This window comes from Lichenostomus cassidix, chromosome 21 (assembly GCF_008360975.1).
Source record: "Lichenostomus cassidix isolate B80296 chromosome 21, HeHo_3.0, whole genome shotgun sequence".
Taxonomy (NCBI): Eukaryota; Metazoa; Chordata; class Aves; order Passeriformes; family Meliphagidae; genus Lichenostomus; species Lichenostomus cassidix.
In genome coordinates, this window is record NC_139501.1 from 773752 (window position 1) to 789910 (window position 16159).

The window sequence follows — 16159 nt, forward strand, 5'->3', positions numbered from 1 at the left end:
CCAATCTTTAAAGTCCTTTCCAACCCAAACCATTCTATGCTTCTGTGATGTAACTTTGAATTTTATTCACAGTGTAATTCCTCTGTTCTGTAATTCCCTGATCTGCTCTGGAAGTTATTCCACCAGCGCCTGCTGGCTCTCTGAGAGTCCCTTTGAGGCACTGCAGAGGTCGGAGTGGCACCGTGTGAGCTCCTGGCTCTGTCTGCAAGAGCAGAGATCCAGCCTGGGGAGGAGGGAGACTGCAGAGAGCTCTGCTTCACATCCTCAGCACTTTGTGATTCCAGCCATGGTGCTAATGCAGCTCTGGGCTGGGAGAGCCTGAGAGCTTCTGAGCTGCCCTGGTGCTGAAACCCAGCAGAGGATTCATCACAGGCACTGCCCAAAGGATGGAACTGAGCAAATTAAACTGGCTGAGGGGACAATTAACTCCTGTGACAGGCCAGCTGGACAGATGACCCAGGTCTGGAGATGTCCCTTCACCACTCTGTGTGACATTACTGCACAGGGCGTTCAGCAGGAAGCTGAGGGGAAGCAGTGCTGTGTCCCTTTGTGTTTAACCCATGAATGCCCTGGTGGCAAAGCTCAGCTCCCAGAAGCTGCTCTTGGCCTGTTTGGGTACAGCAGGTGGTGAGAGGAGGTCTGGGAGTTCCCTTCTATCATCTGTGTTCTGTTCTGCAAGAAAAAGGGCGTTTGCCACCTACTTTAGCAGAAATTATTGATGTGCAAATCTCCCTGCTGCATATTTCTGGCACATGGAATGAGATGAGCAGCTGAGGCCCTGGTCACTTAAGCTTGTTATTATTATAGACAGAGCTGGAAGTTGAGAGTAGCAGCAGTTGTTCAACATCTTCTGTTGAGAGACCATGTTTTCAGCTAGTTCCATGACGCCAAACTTTAAATACTGAGGTTGAAATTGTAGGGAGGGTTTGCTTTATGCAGTCATTTTTTTGAAAACTGAAAAAAAAAAATAGTGCAGCTATTTCTGAGCTGAAGGTCAGAAGATAAAATAGGTTTTTTGACCATGTTAAAAATATCTCAGCTGTTTCATTAAGGAGCTCTAACATGTCACAATTTGGGGCAAGTAAGATTTTGTGAGGGTGATGGTTTGGATCAGAATGTGCTTTTGTCAGAGTCTTTTCAGACTTTCTCAGCTGCATGTGCCTTTAAGGGAAAAAGGTCCAGTGTGACAGATGAGACATGTGATGCCAATAAAGGAATAAAAGGCAGCTAGCAAGGGAAGGGGCATTAAGGAGGCAGATGTTCTACAAGCAAATAGAAGCTCTATAGGAAAAAGAGCTGCTCTGGGTGGCTCTGGTTTAAAGATGGTGTTTCAGAGGAGGAAGTGTTAGGCTGAAAAGAGCAGCTTATCAGTTCAGAGCCTCTATAAACCCTGGGTAAAGGCTGTGTTTTGGCATTGCAGTGGAAATCTGTTCCACAGCAAGGGGTTCTTCTTTTAGGAGTGGGGAAAACAATGTAAAAAGTGAGTTTGCTGCAGTGGGGCTTTATTGCCTTTGGTGCTGCAGCTCTGGACTGAACTCAGGGTGTGGAAGGTGACACTGAGCTGGGGTGTTGTTTGCACTGCTCTGAAGAGGCAAAGTGTGCTTCAGTAGAGCAAGATTTTGGTAAAGTGACCTTAGAGGAAACTTGCCTGATACCTGCCAAATTTCTCAGCCTCTGCAAAGGCATTTACTGCCAATGAACTGTAGATGTGACTGTAAATGACAGAGTAATTCCTCTGGATGTTTAATTCCTTGGTTCTCATGGGCTGTTTGATGAGCTGGGAGCTCTGCTTGCTGCTGCAGAGCTGGTGGAGCTGGGTCAGTGGCTGTGCTGGGGGAATGAGCTTCCAGGAAAGCTCTCGAGTTCTAGGCTATCAAGTTCACATGGCTTTGAGTAAGGCTGTTAACTTCTGCTGTGAAGCAATAAAGAACAGCTGTACAGCAGCTGGGGTCCTTAGAAAATGAAATTACTGTCTTGTGGCTTCTCGAAAACCAGACTGTAGAAATGATAGCAGCAGCTCCTGAACTGGTGTGGGGGAGAATAAGACAGAGGGGTTTTGTTATGGCTGCTGGGGCAAGTGAATGACTTACCTGCTTAACGAGTTTTGGAGCTTGGAGCTGGTTTGTGGTTAAATGTGCTCACCTGCAGCCTGACAGAGGAATCTCCAACCCAGTTTAAGAAGGTTAGATTTAAATACTTGGGCCTGTTTGGCATTAACCAGTGCTGCTTCTGTGCATCCAAACTGTGTTAGAGGCTGGAAAGCTGATCCACCCAGGAGCTGCACTGCTCTGGTGCTCTGCCTGGACAGATCAGCTCTTAAAGAGCTTAGCATCAAAGTACAGCTGAGACACTCCAAGGTGAGAGAGTATTAGAGTAATGCTGCCTCTTAAGAGCTTTTGTTTCTATTGTTTGTTGGCTCTCATCTCTAGACTGTGGCTTTTAAGCGACAGAAACCATGTCCAGGGAATGCCTCGGGTGTGCAGTTGCAGTGGGGAGTGAGCAGGGCTGCTTTGCTGGGGGAGATGGCATTGTGACTCCTTCCAGCCCCTCTCTGCCGCTTCCCAGGCAGTCACAGGACCGAAGCAGGACTTGTTGTCCCTGCCAGGCTCTGTCACCAGGTGAGCTCTGCTGCCGGGGGGTGCAGTGTGGCACCCTGCAGCACCCAGGCTGCAGCTGAAAACTCCTTTACAAAATCAGGGATGGGGAAAGGAGCTGGGAAGGAGGAGAGCTAATCCTCACCGAGTATTCTGCTTGAGTCAAACAGAGCCGATCAATCGAGTCAGCTGTGCCTCCTCTGCCTTTTGTTCTAAGGAAGTGATGCTCTCATCGGCTTGATCAGCAGATTAAAGATAAAGTGCTGGCATCTTCCCCAGGTATTCCTGCACTGGGACCAGCTGCCTTCTGTCTCCTCCTCAGTCTTGGGCTAAATGAGGATGAAAATGGAGGCTCTAGACTAAACATGCTGTTTCTTCATTGTCAAATAGGGAAACTTGTGAGAAGAAACGTTCAAATACATGGAGGCTTCTTAGCCTAGGAGCATCTTAGCTCTTAGTTCGACTTTTACATCTTCACTCCAAGGTTTTTGTCATTGAGAGTGGACAGAGCAGCCCTGAAAGCCAGTGTACACCTTTATATCAAATTATTATTGATTGATATAATAATAGGTTTAACTATTGCAGCAGGGTTATTTTTTCCCTCCAAGAAGTTTTGGAAATTGTAATAAAAGTCAACCCCATCTCTACCAACCCCGTTTTTGCTCTAACATCAGCAGTGGTCTAGGCAGGATCTGCTGGTGTAATACTGCAGCAGAGCAGGGTTGCACTGCATGCCAGAGCTGCTGCTGCCCTCAGAGCACAAATGCAGCTGTGGAAAGCCAGAGGTTTTCTCTGAGCATCTGACAGCTGAAAGGGAAGGCAAAGTTCAGAGGATGTCCCTCTGCTCTTATCTCTATGTCATATTAAGATTAGACTCACTGATAAAGCTTAAAACCAAAATCCTCCATCGTAACATCCTTGCTCTCCTGTAGCAAAGTGAAATGCACCAAAATGCATGAGGATGTTGCTATAAATGGACTGTGGTGCAGCAGGGAATGGTGCAGAGTTTGGGATGGTACGAGTTGTTCGGTGCATTCCTGGCACCCTGCACAGCCTGGGCCCTGCAGCTGCCAGCCTCTCCCTGCTGCTTTTCCTCACCCTGTCTGCCACAGATTAACTCTCTGTTTCTGCTCTGTGGACTCAGTGGTCTTGAAATGCCGTGAAACGCTTCAATAAAACAGTGTTTCCTAAGCCTTGGCAAAGGTAGCTACAATTTCAGTGCAATATTTTGCTATCCAGGGCAGTCTGTCCTTGCTGCAGGTTTGAGCACAGCTTCAGGTGCTATGGAGGGGATGGGCTGGGAATTCCCTGCTCTGAGTGCTCATCCTGCTGTGCAGGAGCTGCAGCAGAGCAATGCTGCTAGCAGGGCACAAGGATCTCCAAACACAGCAGAGTACCCAGGTTTGTCTCTCTGTGTTCTTCTGGTGGTGTAAAACAGGGAATTAGGCATTTCACCCTTATGCAACAGGTGTAAATAAGGAAAAACCCATCCAGTCCCAGGCCAGGCCTGTGCAGAGGGGTGGTGATGAGGGCAGTGCTGGATGCAGACCTCAATCTCCATCTCACCAGGCAAACAGCAGAGTCCTGTGCCTTGGGCTGTGCAGCTGATGGGTGTGAGTGGTGCAGTCACAAAACTAATCTCCAAATGGAAAAGCAATGATGGTGAAAGGGAAGAAAAAAGCTCCAGGGCAGTGCCAGGGCTCTCTCAGATGCAGATAATCAGCAGACATGAAAACTTTATCTGAGAGCTTTCAAGGTGGGCAGCAAAAGGCAGTAATAAATTGGGACTCACCCTGAGGTACACCTGGTGTTTTGCTGTGATGCATTGGGATGTGAAGATGAAAAATTAACGTTTCAAAACTATCCCTTTGCAACTGCAGGTTCCAGAGGCAGCTTGGTGCAGAGCTCTTGCCCACCTGTTTCAAATGCTCTGTGCCCCTGGAAATGTCCTTCAGTAACCTTGAGCTTAAAGTGGTTGCCCTGCCTCGTTCTCACTGAAGACCAGAAGGACAGAACTGCACTTGGGATTCCAGGATGTAAAATCAAGAAAGGAAAATGGATTGGTACCTGTTGTCTCTGTGCTCTGCCATGGAAATGGGCTGAACCCCCCACAGAATGTGGGCTCTGCACAGCATCATTTGCTGTAGCCTTCCAGTGCCTGAATCAGTGGAATAGCTGGGGATAAACTGTGTGTTCTGTCAAACCAGTGAGGGGCAGAATTAAATTACACAGGGCAAAAAGGTCTTCTAGGCCTGAGCTGCTTTAAAACAATGTAGTTTTGCTGAAGTTAGTGACAGGCCTTTGGATGAGGTGTTGCACTGTTCTGTGTGCAGGAAAAAAAATGGACCTGTCAAGTGCTTGGGGGATGTGTGAGTTTTGTGTTTGGGGCGTTTGTGGGTGTTTGCTTTATTTTTTTCTAATTTATTATTTATACTTGCAGCTTCTGTCTGAATTCTTGATGTGGCTAAGACCTCTTAGCAATGCCGTGGAGAATGGAATTTCCCCCTGTTCTTTCTGTCACCCCCTGTCCTCAGTGTCACAACTCAAGAGCACATTCCCTGCCTCTCACACCGGAGGAGACACTCCTGGATAACTTCCAGCCTTCTCCCCGAATCCAGCCCAGCTCAGGTGGGAGCAGGGTGCTTTTGAGAGGCTTCTGCAGACGCCTGGTTTGCTTTTCGTTTTTGCTCTTGGAAGAGCAAGATCTCCAGGTGAGCAAAGCCGGCAGCAATCGAACGTCTGAGTCCCACCTTGCTGGGAAAGCTGGCTGCACAGGGAGCCAGCACGGCGATCCAGACCCAATCCTATAGGATCAGGGTTCTTGCAGTGTCAGGGATTTAACACTTTTTAACTCCCCCTCCTCCGTTTTTTTTTCCCTCGCCTGTCTGAGCAGCTCCGGGCTCTCCCGGCATCACTTCAGTGCGAGGATCTGTCTGACACCACTTCTGCCAGGTCCTGCCTCCCGCCCAGAGAAGCGTCTGCAACTTTTGCTGCTCCAGACAGCACTGCATCCCTGGGAGAGCAGAGCTCCGCCGAGTGGATTTGGGGTAAGCAGAGACAACTTGGGAGGGAGAGAGGGAAGGTTTCCTAACCTGGTTTAATGGAAGCTCTTTCCTTTGCATGCTCTTTTAGGAAGGGAGGTATTTGAAAGAGGCTGCAGTCCTTCCTCCTGCAGGGCTGTCTTTCATGATTGATAAAAGATTAAAAAGTGCAACTTCTGCTCTGTGCTTGCTAATTAAACTTCATTCTGTTCGTTTCCTTTCTGCCTTTTAAATGCTCCTTGGGACCAATATGAGAGAGGCTGAATCAGTGAGAATCAGTGAAGGCTTTTTTTCTTCCCCCCCAATCTGCTTTTTTTAAAACAAGCCAACAAAAACAACTAGAATAAAATAATGATGGGGAAAAAAACCCTTCAGAACCAAGCCCAGCACAAGGACTAGTCCGGACCTGTGGTTCTGCATGCCGGCTGCTGGTTTGGCAGGCGGCGGTGGGATTTTCCTGCTGCCTGCTGGTGCAGTTGTGCTGCAGTCCGAGCCCCGCGCTGCCTGCGGAGCTTTGCAGGAGTGCAGCAGGACGCACTGCTGCTGCTGCAGCGCTGCAGGGACGGCAACTTCCTGCACTGCCCCGCTGCCCGTGTCCCTCGGGAGGCTGTCCCCGCTGTCCCCGCTGTGCCCACCGGAGCTGTGCGGGAGCAGCGCTGTGCGGGAATTGCGGCTCTGCCGCTTTAAGATGCGGAGCTGCCCGAGCCTTTCTCCTTCAAGGGATCTGCAGAGCAGCATCCTCGGCCAGGGATTCCCTGCCGGACCTGCCGCCTGGCCGCAGGGCTTTGCAGCCCCAAATCAGTCGCTTTTACCCCTCATTTTCAAGCAGTCGGTTAAAAACTGTTGTTTGGTGAAATGCCCAGGCTCCGAGCTCAGCTCCAGCACCCTCCTCCCCAGAGTGTCCTTGTACCTGCTGAGCTGAGCGTACAAAGTGTGTTGGGTGAACCTGAGAACAGCCTTCTCATGACCTCCAGGCGTTGCTACTGTCCGCAAAAGTTGGATTTGCATGGGGATGTGTCAGCACAGCCTCTCACTGCAGAAGTTTAACTTGCATTTTCTGGAGGCATGTGCAGGCTGATTTATTAATGGCGCAAGGACTGGTTGGTTTTTTTTTAACTATAAAGTAAAAAAAATCCACTTTGACATAAATATCTGATAGCAACTTGCGTTTCCCTAGTATAAAAATATCTATTAATTGAAATGTAGCTCCTTAGCAATTGCAGAGTCTTGGGAACTGTATGGGGCAAGGGGAAAAAATGCAGTTTGAGCAATTATCAATTCTGTTGCAACAGCAGTGAAGTCAGCTGTGCTGAAATCCCTGCAGATCTGGGTTTGATATTCTGTCTGGGGCTGGGGGAGGATGTGAGCTGGCAGTGGAGCTGCAGCCCTGGAGTTGATGCTGGATGGCATTAGCAGCATCTGAAATGACTAAATATTTGACTTCCCTGTTTTAGTGATGTCTCTTGACACCAGCAAGGGTGTTCTTGTCCCTGCTGAGGCTGAGGCAATTACTGGGGGCTGCGACTCTGTTTGAGAGTAGTAGTGCATGTTTACACTGATTAGATCAGTAATTGGGGTGGGCTTTTATCGTGTGCTTGCACAAGGACTGAGAGAAGTCACTCAGATCTGTAGGAAAGGTAAGTTATCCTCAGCACGGAGGAGCTGGGATGAATGTGATCTCTCAAGGTCACACAGTGCCAGCTGATGTGGAGACAAGCCCTTGGCACCCTCAGCTCCCAGCTCTTCCTTTAAATTCAGTGAAACTTTCACATCTTCCTTCAGAGATGTCTCTGGCCCCGAGTCATGGAGGCACAGGGGGAGTCAGATGTGAGGCCAAAACATTGAATTTTTATGATTTAGTGCAGACTTTGTGCAGCACACTAACACTGTGTTACTTGTGTTCCTTACATCATCATCCTAATGAGCAAGAGACTCAAATTCATTTGTAAAGTACTTATGCATTAGTTTGTGGCATTTCTGAAGAGCTCTAATTGGTAGAATAGGAGCAAAATCAGAGGAACTGAGTTTACAGCAGGCTTGGTGTAATTGCCAAGGGACAGTGAATGCGACAGGGTGTTCCTGCATGGGGGTGTTGTGAAGGGTTCTCAGCACAAATAAATATCAGTGTTTGCCTTAAGGAAAAACACACAACTGCTGTAAAATTGAACAGGAGAACAAACTCCCCGAGGATGGTAGAAGTTGCTACATTTCCTGGAGTTCTACTCTCCAGAAGTGGGCAGAGAGCCTCCTGAAAGGGTTCTCCTCATGTCTCCCTGCAAACCTGGTCTGTCCAACAGAGAAAAGATAAGAACGATGGTAGAGGGTGAAAATGAGACAAGTGAAAGGACTGTGGGTTTCAGGCAGAAGTCCCTGTATTGAGGTGTTTCTGTACTGGTGAGCAGGGGTGTGTAACTGGTGCCAAGCTGTTGTAGAGAAATTCATAGCAAAGAACCCTTCAGTGCTGAGCAATGGGAGGAAGAGTCCCAAAAGCCAAAATAACACCAGAGTGCAAAGGCTGGGGAAGGAGGATGCACTTTCTGCTATTTCTCCTCTTACATCCCCTGCTGCTCCAGCACTTCTTGCTTTGCACACCTGGGAAGGAGCCTCAGCACACATTAAACCTTAACAGGAATTCACAGCACCTCCAGTGCCACCTCCAGCTCCTGTGCTGTGCCTCCAGCAAGCCAGGATGGATCCCCAGGCAGTGTGGATATAACATCAGCCAGGTACTGCACAGGCTGAGTGCAGAGATTCTGACACCTCCACTCTGCTGTGCCTGATGAAAGGCCACATTTCAGCTGATTTCTGCCTTTAATGCCAGTCTCTGATCTGGAAAGCAGTGATCTTTTCCTGGCTGCCATGCTGAATTTTAGGGGGAGTTTTAGCATTTTGGGCTGCCTGGGGTATCTGCTCCTGCTGGAGTCTTTTATTTTAATAAGAGTGAGCTGTCTTGAGAAAGTGGTAGCTTTATAAAGTGTAAGGAGGTTTATTCCTAGTGCTGATGAGCTTGCAGAGAGAGATGCCATGTGAAATTCTCTGGGTGCAGCCAGCTCTGCTACCAGAGCCTCAGGTGACTCTGCTTCACCACACGTTTACGGAGTGGAGCTTCAATTGTGACTTGCTTGTTGCTACTTGACTTTTCAGCTCAGTTTCCAGGGGTTGGTATAGAAATGTTTGTGAAGGACTGGGTCAAGTGACAGTGTACTTTTGGAGAGGGCATGGGTTCTGTGCCTGGTGCCCCATGCAAAGGGCAGAGAGCCATTCAATATCTGGGTGTATTTATTGAACTCCTGGGTGCTGCTCAGTGCAGTGCAGCAGCAGGCTCTGCTCGGCTGCAGGGATGGAGCTTCTTTGCAGGCTAATTTGTGCTTCTTATTCCCTCCCTTAATTTACGACAGACTCTGTGGGTATTGAGCAGCACTGCAGCAAACCCACGTGCTCCAAGTTTCTTTCTTCCAAGAGGTCTGGTGTTATTATGAGTGAGCAAATGCAGAAGTGATGTGAGGAAGGTCTTCTATACAAAGTGGAGTTTCAAATTGCTCCTGTGGAGGGTGACTGGCAATGCCTGTTCCTGTGGGGGATCAGGAAGATGCATTTTCCCTTCCTGGATGCTGGGAAGCAGTTTTGCCCACTTTTCTGCTGATCTGAAACTCTCAGATTGGGGCAAGGAGAGAGGTTGCTTCTTGCAAAACCTCTGCAGGTTCTTCCAGTTGGCTTTTTCCCTGCAGAATTGGAGTTACCAGGAGTGCAGGGCTGGGGGAGTTTCTTGGCTCAGCCCTGTGATCTGATGCACCAACGTGTTAAAAAGCCTCACCAGCTGCTGTAAATTGCTTTCTGCCCATCCCTGTCTGACACGTGAACACAAGAATTCCCATGTGCTGGGAATCTTAATGTTTCCTTCTCCTACCTCTGGGCCTGGGTATAAATGTCCTTAAGATGTAATTTTTCCAGCTCAGCCTTCAGAATTTCTAATTATGCCGGCAGAGCTGAGCTGCAGTGGGGCTGCCATCCGGCTGCCCTTGTGCCTTTCCCCTGCTGCCCAGACAACTGAGCTTTTGAGAAGGGACAGTCCCTGCTGCTGAGCGAGGGAGAGCTCAAATTTGGCAAATCTAAATGAGTTTTCATGTGCGTCAATATTCTGCAGCAAATAACTTTTGTGCATTTGTAATCAGAGGGCAAACTTAGCACATTTTAAGAGCTTTCTTGGGAAGAATTGGAAGTACTCTGCTCTTGTCTGAAAGAACAAAATTGAGTGAGGGGTGTGCTTATCGAAGATGCTTTTCACTTGGTTTAGCAGCAGAAATTGTGTTGAATCCTGTGGAAACAAAATAAGGTCCCTGCCCTAGAAAGCTCGCAGACAAGAGCTTATTCAAGAAAAGTGTGGAAATGGCCTTGAACTGTCCATTGACCTTGAGTTGTTGGTGAAATTTTTGGTTTTAAACTATTGGTGGATGGTAACTGAGCATCAGTCACAAGTCCTTTGCCAGTCCTGTCACTCAAAAAGGCTTGGCTGGTTGGGCACCATTTGATTAAAGAAAGGGAAATGGTGTGGAGAGCCATTGCCCACTCTGAAGGTCACTGTCAGGCTGGGCAGAGCAGGGAGAAGGTTGATGGCTGAGGTCATCCCTCAGGTGCTGCTTTTTGTGGAGCTCCCAGGCTCTGGAATGTTTCCCCACAGACCTCTTCTCCCAGGGGACACTGGAGTTGCCTTTGCAGGCAGTAAGGAACACACTTTTTTGGCAGCAGTCATTGTGCTAATGCAGAGGCACTGCATGGCACAAGATGTGACTTCACCTGTGTCCCTTGCAGGTTTGTAAAGTGTTTGGCAGTGGTGCTGTGCCTCAGAGTGCTCCTCCTGCCCTGCTCCAGGCAAACAGGGACCTCAGGTGAAGCTCCTGGAGGTGAAGGGCAGGAGAAACTGGGCACTGAGGGCTTGGAAGCAGCCTGGGCTGTGAAGTGTGTGAGTTGGAGTTGTGGAGCTGCAGTGGTGAGGAGCCAGAGCTGGGGCTGAGCGCCAGGAAATGTTCCAGTCCTGGTCCATCGGCGTGCTCAGGGCAGAGGTGCTCTGCAGAGGAGCAGTGTGAGGTGGGGATGGCACGGGGGAAAGCAGCAGGAGCCTCCTGAGCCCCCGGAGCAGCTCGCAGGAGGGTGGTGCAAGGCAGAGCTGCTCCTCCTTGAAGGCTCAGCGCTGCCCGGGCTGGGACTGCTCGGTGTTTGGTTACTGAGCAGAGGGGAGAGCAGGGAACACTCTGTGGTTTGCTGGCACCTCACCCGCTGTCTGATGCACTGCAGCAAAGCCCCGAGTGAGAACTCCTCAGCAAAAAGGACATTGCAGGGAAGGGGAGGGAGGACATGGACGCTCAGGACGCAAAGATGCTGCTGCAAGTGCTGTGACAGCCAAGCCTGGCCTGTGCTGCTTCCCCTGCAACCATTTAGTGATTGAGTTGGCCAAGGCCATCAGTGCCTGGTGTCTGTGGGTGGATTGCAGTGTCCTTTCCCTGGATGTCCTTCAGGTGCAGGAGGGACAGGACTGCGCATTGGGTGTCCCCAGGGGCTGGGAGCAGCAGCTCGGGGACAGCGAGGGCAGGGAGCTCCGGAGTGCAGTGAACTGGGGTGAGAAGCCACCACTGCAGCAGCTCTCTGCAGTCCCCTCAGCCTGGCTGCTCCCACGTCCTGGGCAAGAAGTGGCAGAGGCAGCGCGTTGTGGAGCAGCAGTGCTGACGGGAAGGAAGTTGAGGAGCAAAGAGAAGCATCTGCTGATGCAGTGCAGGTGATCCTTGCCTCGGTGCTGCAGCGTGGGCAGGGAACCCTGGCTGTACTGCAGGGCAAGGAGGAGATAAGGGACACTTCATGCACCTGATCCACTGGGGGTTAAAGCTCTTCACTTGCCAATAGCCCTTTCTGGCCCCAAATAAATTTACTGTTGCTGCAGATGAAGACTGCAACCTGCAGGCCACACTGTCTGGTGATCTGTTGTGCCTCTCTTGGGGGAATTACACCCAAAGGGGCAGCCCAGGGATGGAAGAAGATCCCCCTGATGTCTGGGCAGGTGCAGGGCTGCTGGCCACAGTCTGCCAAGGATCACAGGAGTGCTAGGAAAAGTGGCCATCCTGCTGTGCTGCTGCCTAGCTGGACCTCTTGGCAGCACAACAGAGCAGAATTTGGCCACCTTGCTCTGCAAGGAGTTGATAAGACTTTTTAACTTGGTGTCTCAAAGTGTTACCTTAACTCTTTATACTACAGATGAAACAGTGAGGAAGAGAAGGGGAACCCTCACTGATGTAACCTGAGATGCAGTTTCTTGTGGTGCCAGCGAGGTGAGACTTTGGCATTGGAGAAGCCAAGTTTGCAGGAGAGCCTGGGTGCAGAAAAACCTTGCAGTTCTGTTCCTGATGCTTGCTCTGTGCAGTGCCACATCAAAGCTGCTTTTCCTTGGGAACGGGCAGAGAGTTTGGAGCAGGATGGATTAGGAAAAGAATTTCTTTCCATGGCTGTCGTTTCTAGAAGAATCAAGGAATTGCAGAGGTAGCAGAGGAAGTGTGGACAGGTGAGCAGAGCAGGCAGCTTTCTGCTGGCCTTGCACCATGCTGGGTGCAGAGGCAGATGCTGCTGCTCAGACTTCCCTCCCTGAGCACCTCTGCGTGTGAGGAACTGATCCTGACCCCTTTTCTTGATGGGAACTCTGTTGGCTCTGCAGATGTGAGCATGGAACAAAATAAAAATACCTGCAGGCTGCTGGGCCTGGGGGAGGGAAAAAAACTGACAGCAAAAAGCACAGTTTTCTTAAAGTGATCAACCAGAGACCCTTTGTTTGCCCCTCAGCCAGAGCTTCCCCCAGATGTCACTGAAGGAGATTGTCCCATCTGTCCCCCCTGTCCCCTCGGGTGCCTGCAGAGATCCTGGGTGGGGGATGTGTCATTCCCAGGACAAGGTGTCCCCTCTGCCTGGCTCCCAGCAGAGGGAAGCAGCAGCTCACCTACCTGCAGCCCTCAGCTCTGTGCTCCTCCAGCCTTGGTGTTCAAACAACCAAACAAAACCCCACAACACCTCCCCAAGTAAAGATTAATTTCTCTTGCTGCTTAACAGTAAAGCTTTAGAGTGGCAGGGAATTGCTACCTGTAATTGCACCAGCTAATCCTACCTGCCAGCTCTGTCCTTCACCTCCGGTGCTATTCTTAGTTCAGTCCCTGCTGGATTCCTGACAGAGCAAATGCTCATGTTGGTCTGTGCCTTTGGATAGATTCACTGGATGAGTGAATTGGGAAGGATCTTCCCTTTTAAACCAAGCAGGAGATTAATGGAGACCCTGCTTTTCTGAGGGAAATAGGCTCAGTGCTGGTGGAAATGCAGTGGATGAACTTGGTGAACTGTAGTTGGCCCTAGCTCAGCCTGAGGGAGCAAATGGAATGACTTCAGTTTCTTGTGACTCTTTGCTCTTATGACCTGAGTCCAAAAGTCTCTCTTTTGTCTTTTTGCCTCTTTTTGATCTGAAACTGGGTCTCCAGCTTGCTGCTCTCCATTTTTTTTCACCAGCTAATTGGCAGAATCCCTGTGCCACCCAAGCTGTGCTCCTGTGAGTGAGTGTGACAGTGTGACCCTGGAGAGAGTGACACAGTCCAGGAGGAGATCAGCAGCTGTTTAAGGGGTCCTTACCTTGTGGAGTCAGATGTTTCAGTGTCACTCAACTGCCTGGAACATCATTCCTTGCTCTGTGCTTGAATTGGTTCAGTTCCTTGTGCTGATCCTCCTGGTTCCTGTTTCTGCAGAAAGGGGAAATGTTCCTAGGCTGTTCTACCCGCAGTGCTTTGGGAAAGCTTTTGCCAGTGATCCTGGAGCTCTCTGATCCTGGTCATTGTGTTCACAACTGTGCAATTGGAGAGACTTTGTGCCCAGCTCATCATCTGTGACTTGCCTCTCCAAAGTGTGCTGCAGTCGTGCATGGCTGCAGCAGAGATGCCAGAGAGATGTGCAGAGGAGCTGAGCAGAGCTGGACCTGCATCTGAGTTCTCAAGTCAGCAGGTTCACATCAGCTCGTGTTCCTCCAGCAGCCTGAGGACTTCTGCTGTGCTGCTGCTCAAGTTCCAGCTGGTAAATGTGCCTCATTCACCAGCCCTGGTCCCTGTCATTGCTGTGAGTAAACGCTGCAGCAGGAGCCAGCAAGGGTGAAGTCATGACAGGTTTGGGCACAAGTGGGGTTGTTTCGAGATGAGCTGCTGGGTGAAAGGTGCCTTTGCACTGCTTGTACTCTCACTGGGGCACACAGGAGGCTGCTGGCTGGGCTGGGAGCTGCAGTGTGTGGGGTTAACCCCTGCTGACCCAGGCTGTGAGTGGTGCTCATGGGCAGGGAATGCAGTTCTGCTGGGGCAGGGATGCTCCCAGCTCACAACTTGCTCCAACCCATGGCACTGCACTTGGGTGCTTTCCACACTCACTCGCTGCTCCAGTTCCCCAGCTTCGGCTGCCCAAGGTGTTTCTGCAGTGCCAAACAGGTTATTGAGGTTTGTCAGGTTTGTGTGAACACCTTGGGCTGTGCTCCAGCCAGCTTTGACTCTTCACACACAGTGAAAGGGCCTGGTGAGTTGGCACAAGGTATTCAGTGTTAAGTACAAGCACGAACACAGGAACTGGTGTTGTACATGCAATATTTCTGTTCATTGTTAACAGGCCACTTTGCTGCAATTAAGGTAATTGGATCCTCTGCTCATTACAGGTGCACAGCTGCAAAGTCCTCAGCTTATCTGCCCTTGCAAAGGAGATCTGCAAATGTACTTTGGGGAAAGCCTGAATTTTTTCTCCTCCTCCTTATCAAGAATTTTGTCATCTCTATGTTAGGTGATGGGTTTTGAGGGAAAAAAGTTGTATATTAGTGACTTGTGAGTGGCAGTTGGCTTGAGCACACAGGAATTTGCCTCCACAGTGGCACCACTGGTGGGAAAGGGTTGGAATGGATGAGGGAGGGACTCCAGTTTGAAGCAGGAGAGCCCTGATGAATTGCCTGAACAAGTGCAGAATTGGCCCCTTTTTCTGCCTGTTGCTGCTGACACTGTTCAGCCCTCACTCTCCCTTCCAGGGCACTCTGCTCTGCATCCTTCCTGAGTGGAAGATGATGGGGAAAGGGTGAAGAGCTCATCCCCTTGTAGGACAAGCTTAGAGAGCTCTGTGCATAAGGCTAGTTTATTTTTAAAATATATTTGTAGAAATGCATTCAAAAAGAAAATGAATGCTTTGGAGGTGTTAGATATCCCATTTACCCTGTCACTGTGTATCCCGACCCCCTTTTCCCCAGCTGCATCTCCACCTGAGGGCAGGGAAGGGAAGCCAGGGCACCTGGAGGAATCAGGGAATCCTGGGGTCATGCAGTGAGGCACCAGGGTCACTCTGAGCTTGTATTGTACTGATATCTGCATCTGACCCTGCAGTTTTATTAAGAAAAGTAAATGTGGACCCTCACTGATACAAAGGAGAGGAAAAATATCTGCATTGTGAGTGGGGAGGAGGCTGCAGCAGCTCTGTCTCTGAAGGGCTCGTTATTAATTAGCTGTGTGCACACTAAGGGCTCCTCTGGAGAGTGAACCAGGTGCCTTTGCCTCCCTCCACAGCCTGCACTGGTAGCAATCCGTGCTGGGGGAGATTTTTGGGAGATGGGTGTCCTTCAGCTTCATGGACTGGCAGAGGAGATGGCAGAGCCTGTGGGGTGAGTTTGGGGTGACTTTGGGGTGTGCACTCCAGCCCTGGGTCCTTCACCCAGGGGTTCTGCTGTCCTCGCTGGATCCCAACTCCCAGCTCCTTTCCCAGTTCCTGCAGCCTCTGAGGGGATGGCAGAGCTGTGGGTGACATTCCTTGGCCAGGGGGAGCACCGGAGAAATCCTGCATTCCTCCTCCTCCTCGTGTGGGATTTCTCAGTGAAATACTCTGGATTCAGCCCTGGCACGGTGTGTGGCAGCTCAGTGCGTTTGAGCTGCCCTGGTCCTGATGCTGAGGCAGAAATCATCCCCTGTCCTGGCTCTGTGTGACCCTGGGGCTGTGTGTGACACTGCGGGGCTGTGTGTGACCCTGGGGCTCTGTGTGACACTGCGGGGCTGTGTGTGACCCTGGGGCTCTGTGTGACACTGCGGGGCTTTCCCTGCTCCGCGCGGTGACACCGCGGGGCTGGCGCTGCCTCAGGAAGAGCTTTCCCCGGGGCTTGTCCGGGCTTGTTCAGGGCTTGTTCAGGGCTTGCTCAGGCCGAGCCGCCTCTGTGCTGCCCAGGCTGCGGGGATCGCGGGCGATTCGCGCTGCAGCAGCTCCGGAGCTCCCGGCAGGGCAGGACCAGCCGAGCCGCGGAGCCTCCGTGCGCCCCAGGTAAGCGCGGTGTGTCTGTGCTGTTTGCTCTCTCTGTGTCTGTGCTGTTTGCTCTCTCTGTGTCTGTGCTGTTTGCACTCCTGCAGCGCTGCTTGCTGCCTGTCCTGCACTCCCTGCAGCCTCTCGCTCAGCCTGGGGCTGTGCAAGGAGCTGCTGGTGCTCTGCAAAGCCGGCTGGGCTCTC

At 50.7% G+C, this 16159-nt stretch overlaps 1 long non-coding RNA gene across 1 annotated transcript; it reads left to right on the forward strand.

The window, feature by feature from the left end:
• The first annotated feature begins 2153 nt into the window (after positions 1 to 2153).
• LOC146428186 (uncharacterized) lies at positions 2154 to 15633 on the forward strand. Its single transcript, XR_014856132.1, has 6 exons — positions 2154 to 2357; positions 5488 to 5641; positions 10445 to 10591; positions 10928 to 11122; positions 11879 to 13765; positions 14346 to 15633. It is a non-coding gene; the product is annotated as an uncharacterized LOC146428186 (long non-coding RNA).
• The last annotated feature ends 526 nt before the right edge of the window (positions 15634 to 16159 follow it).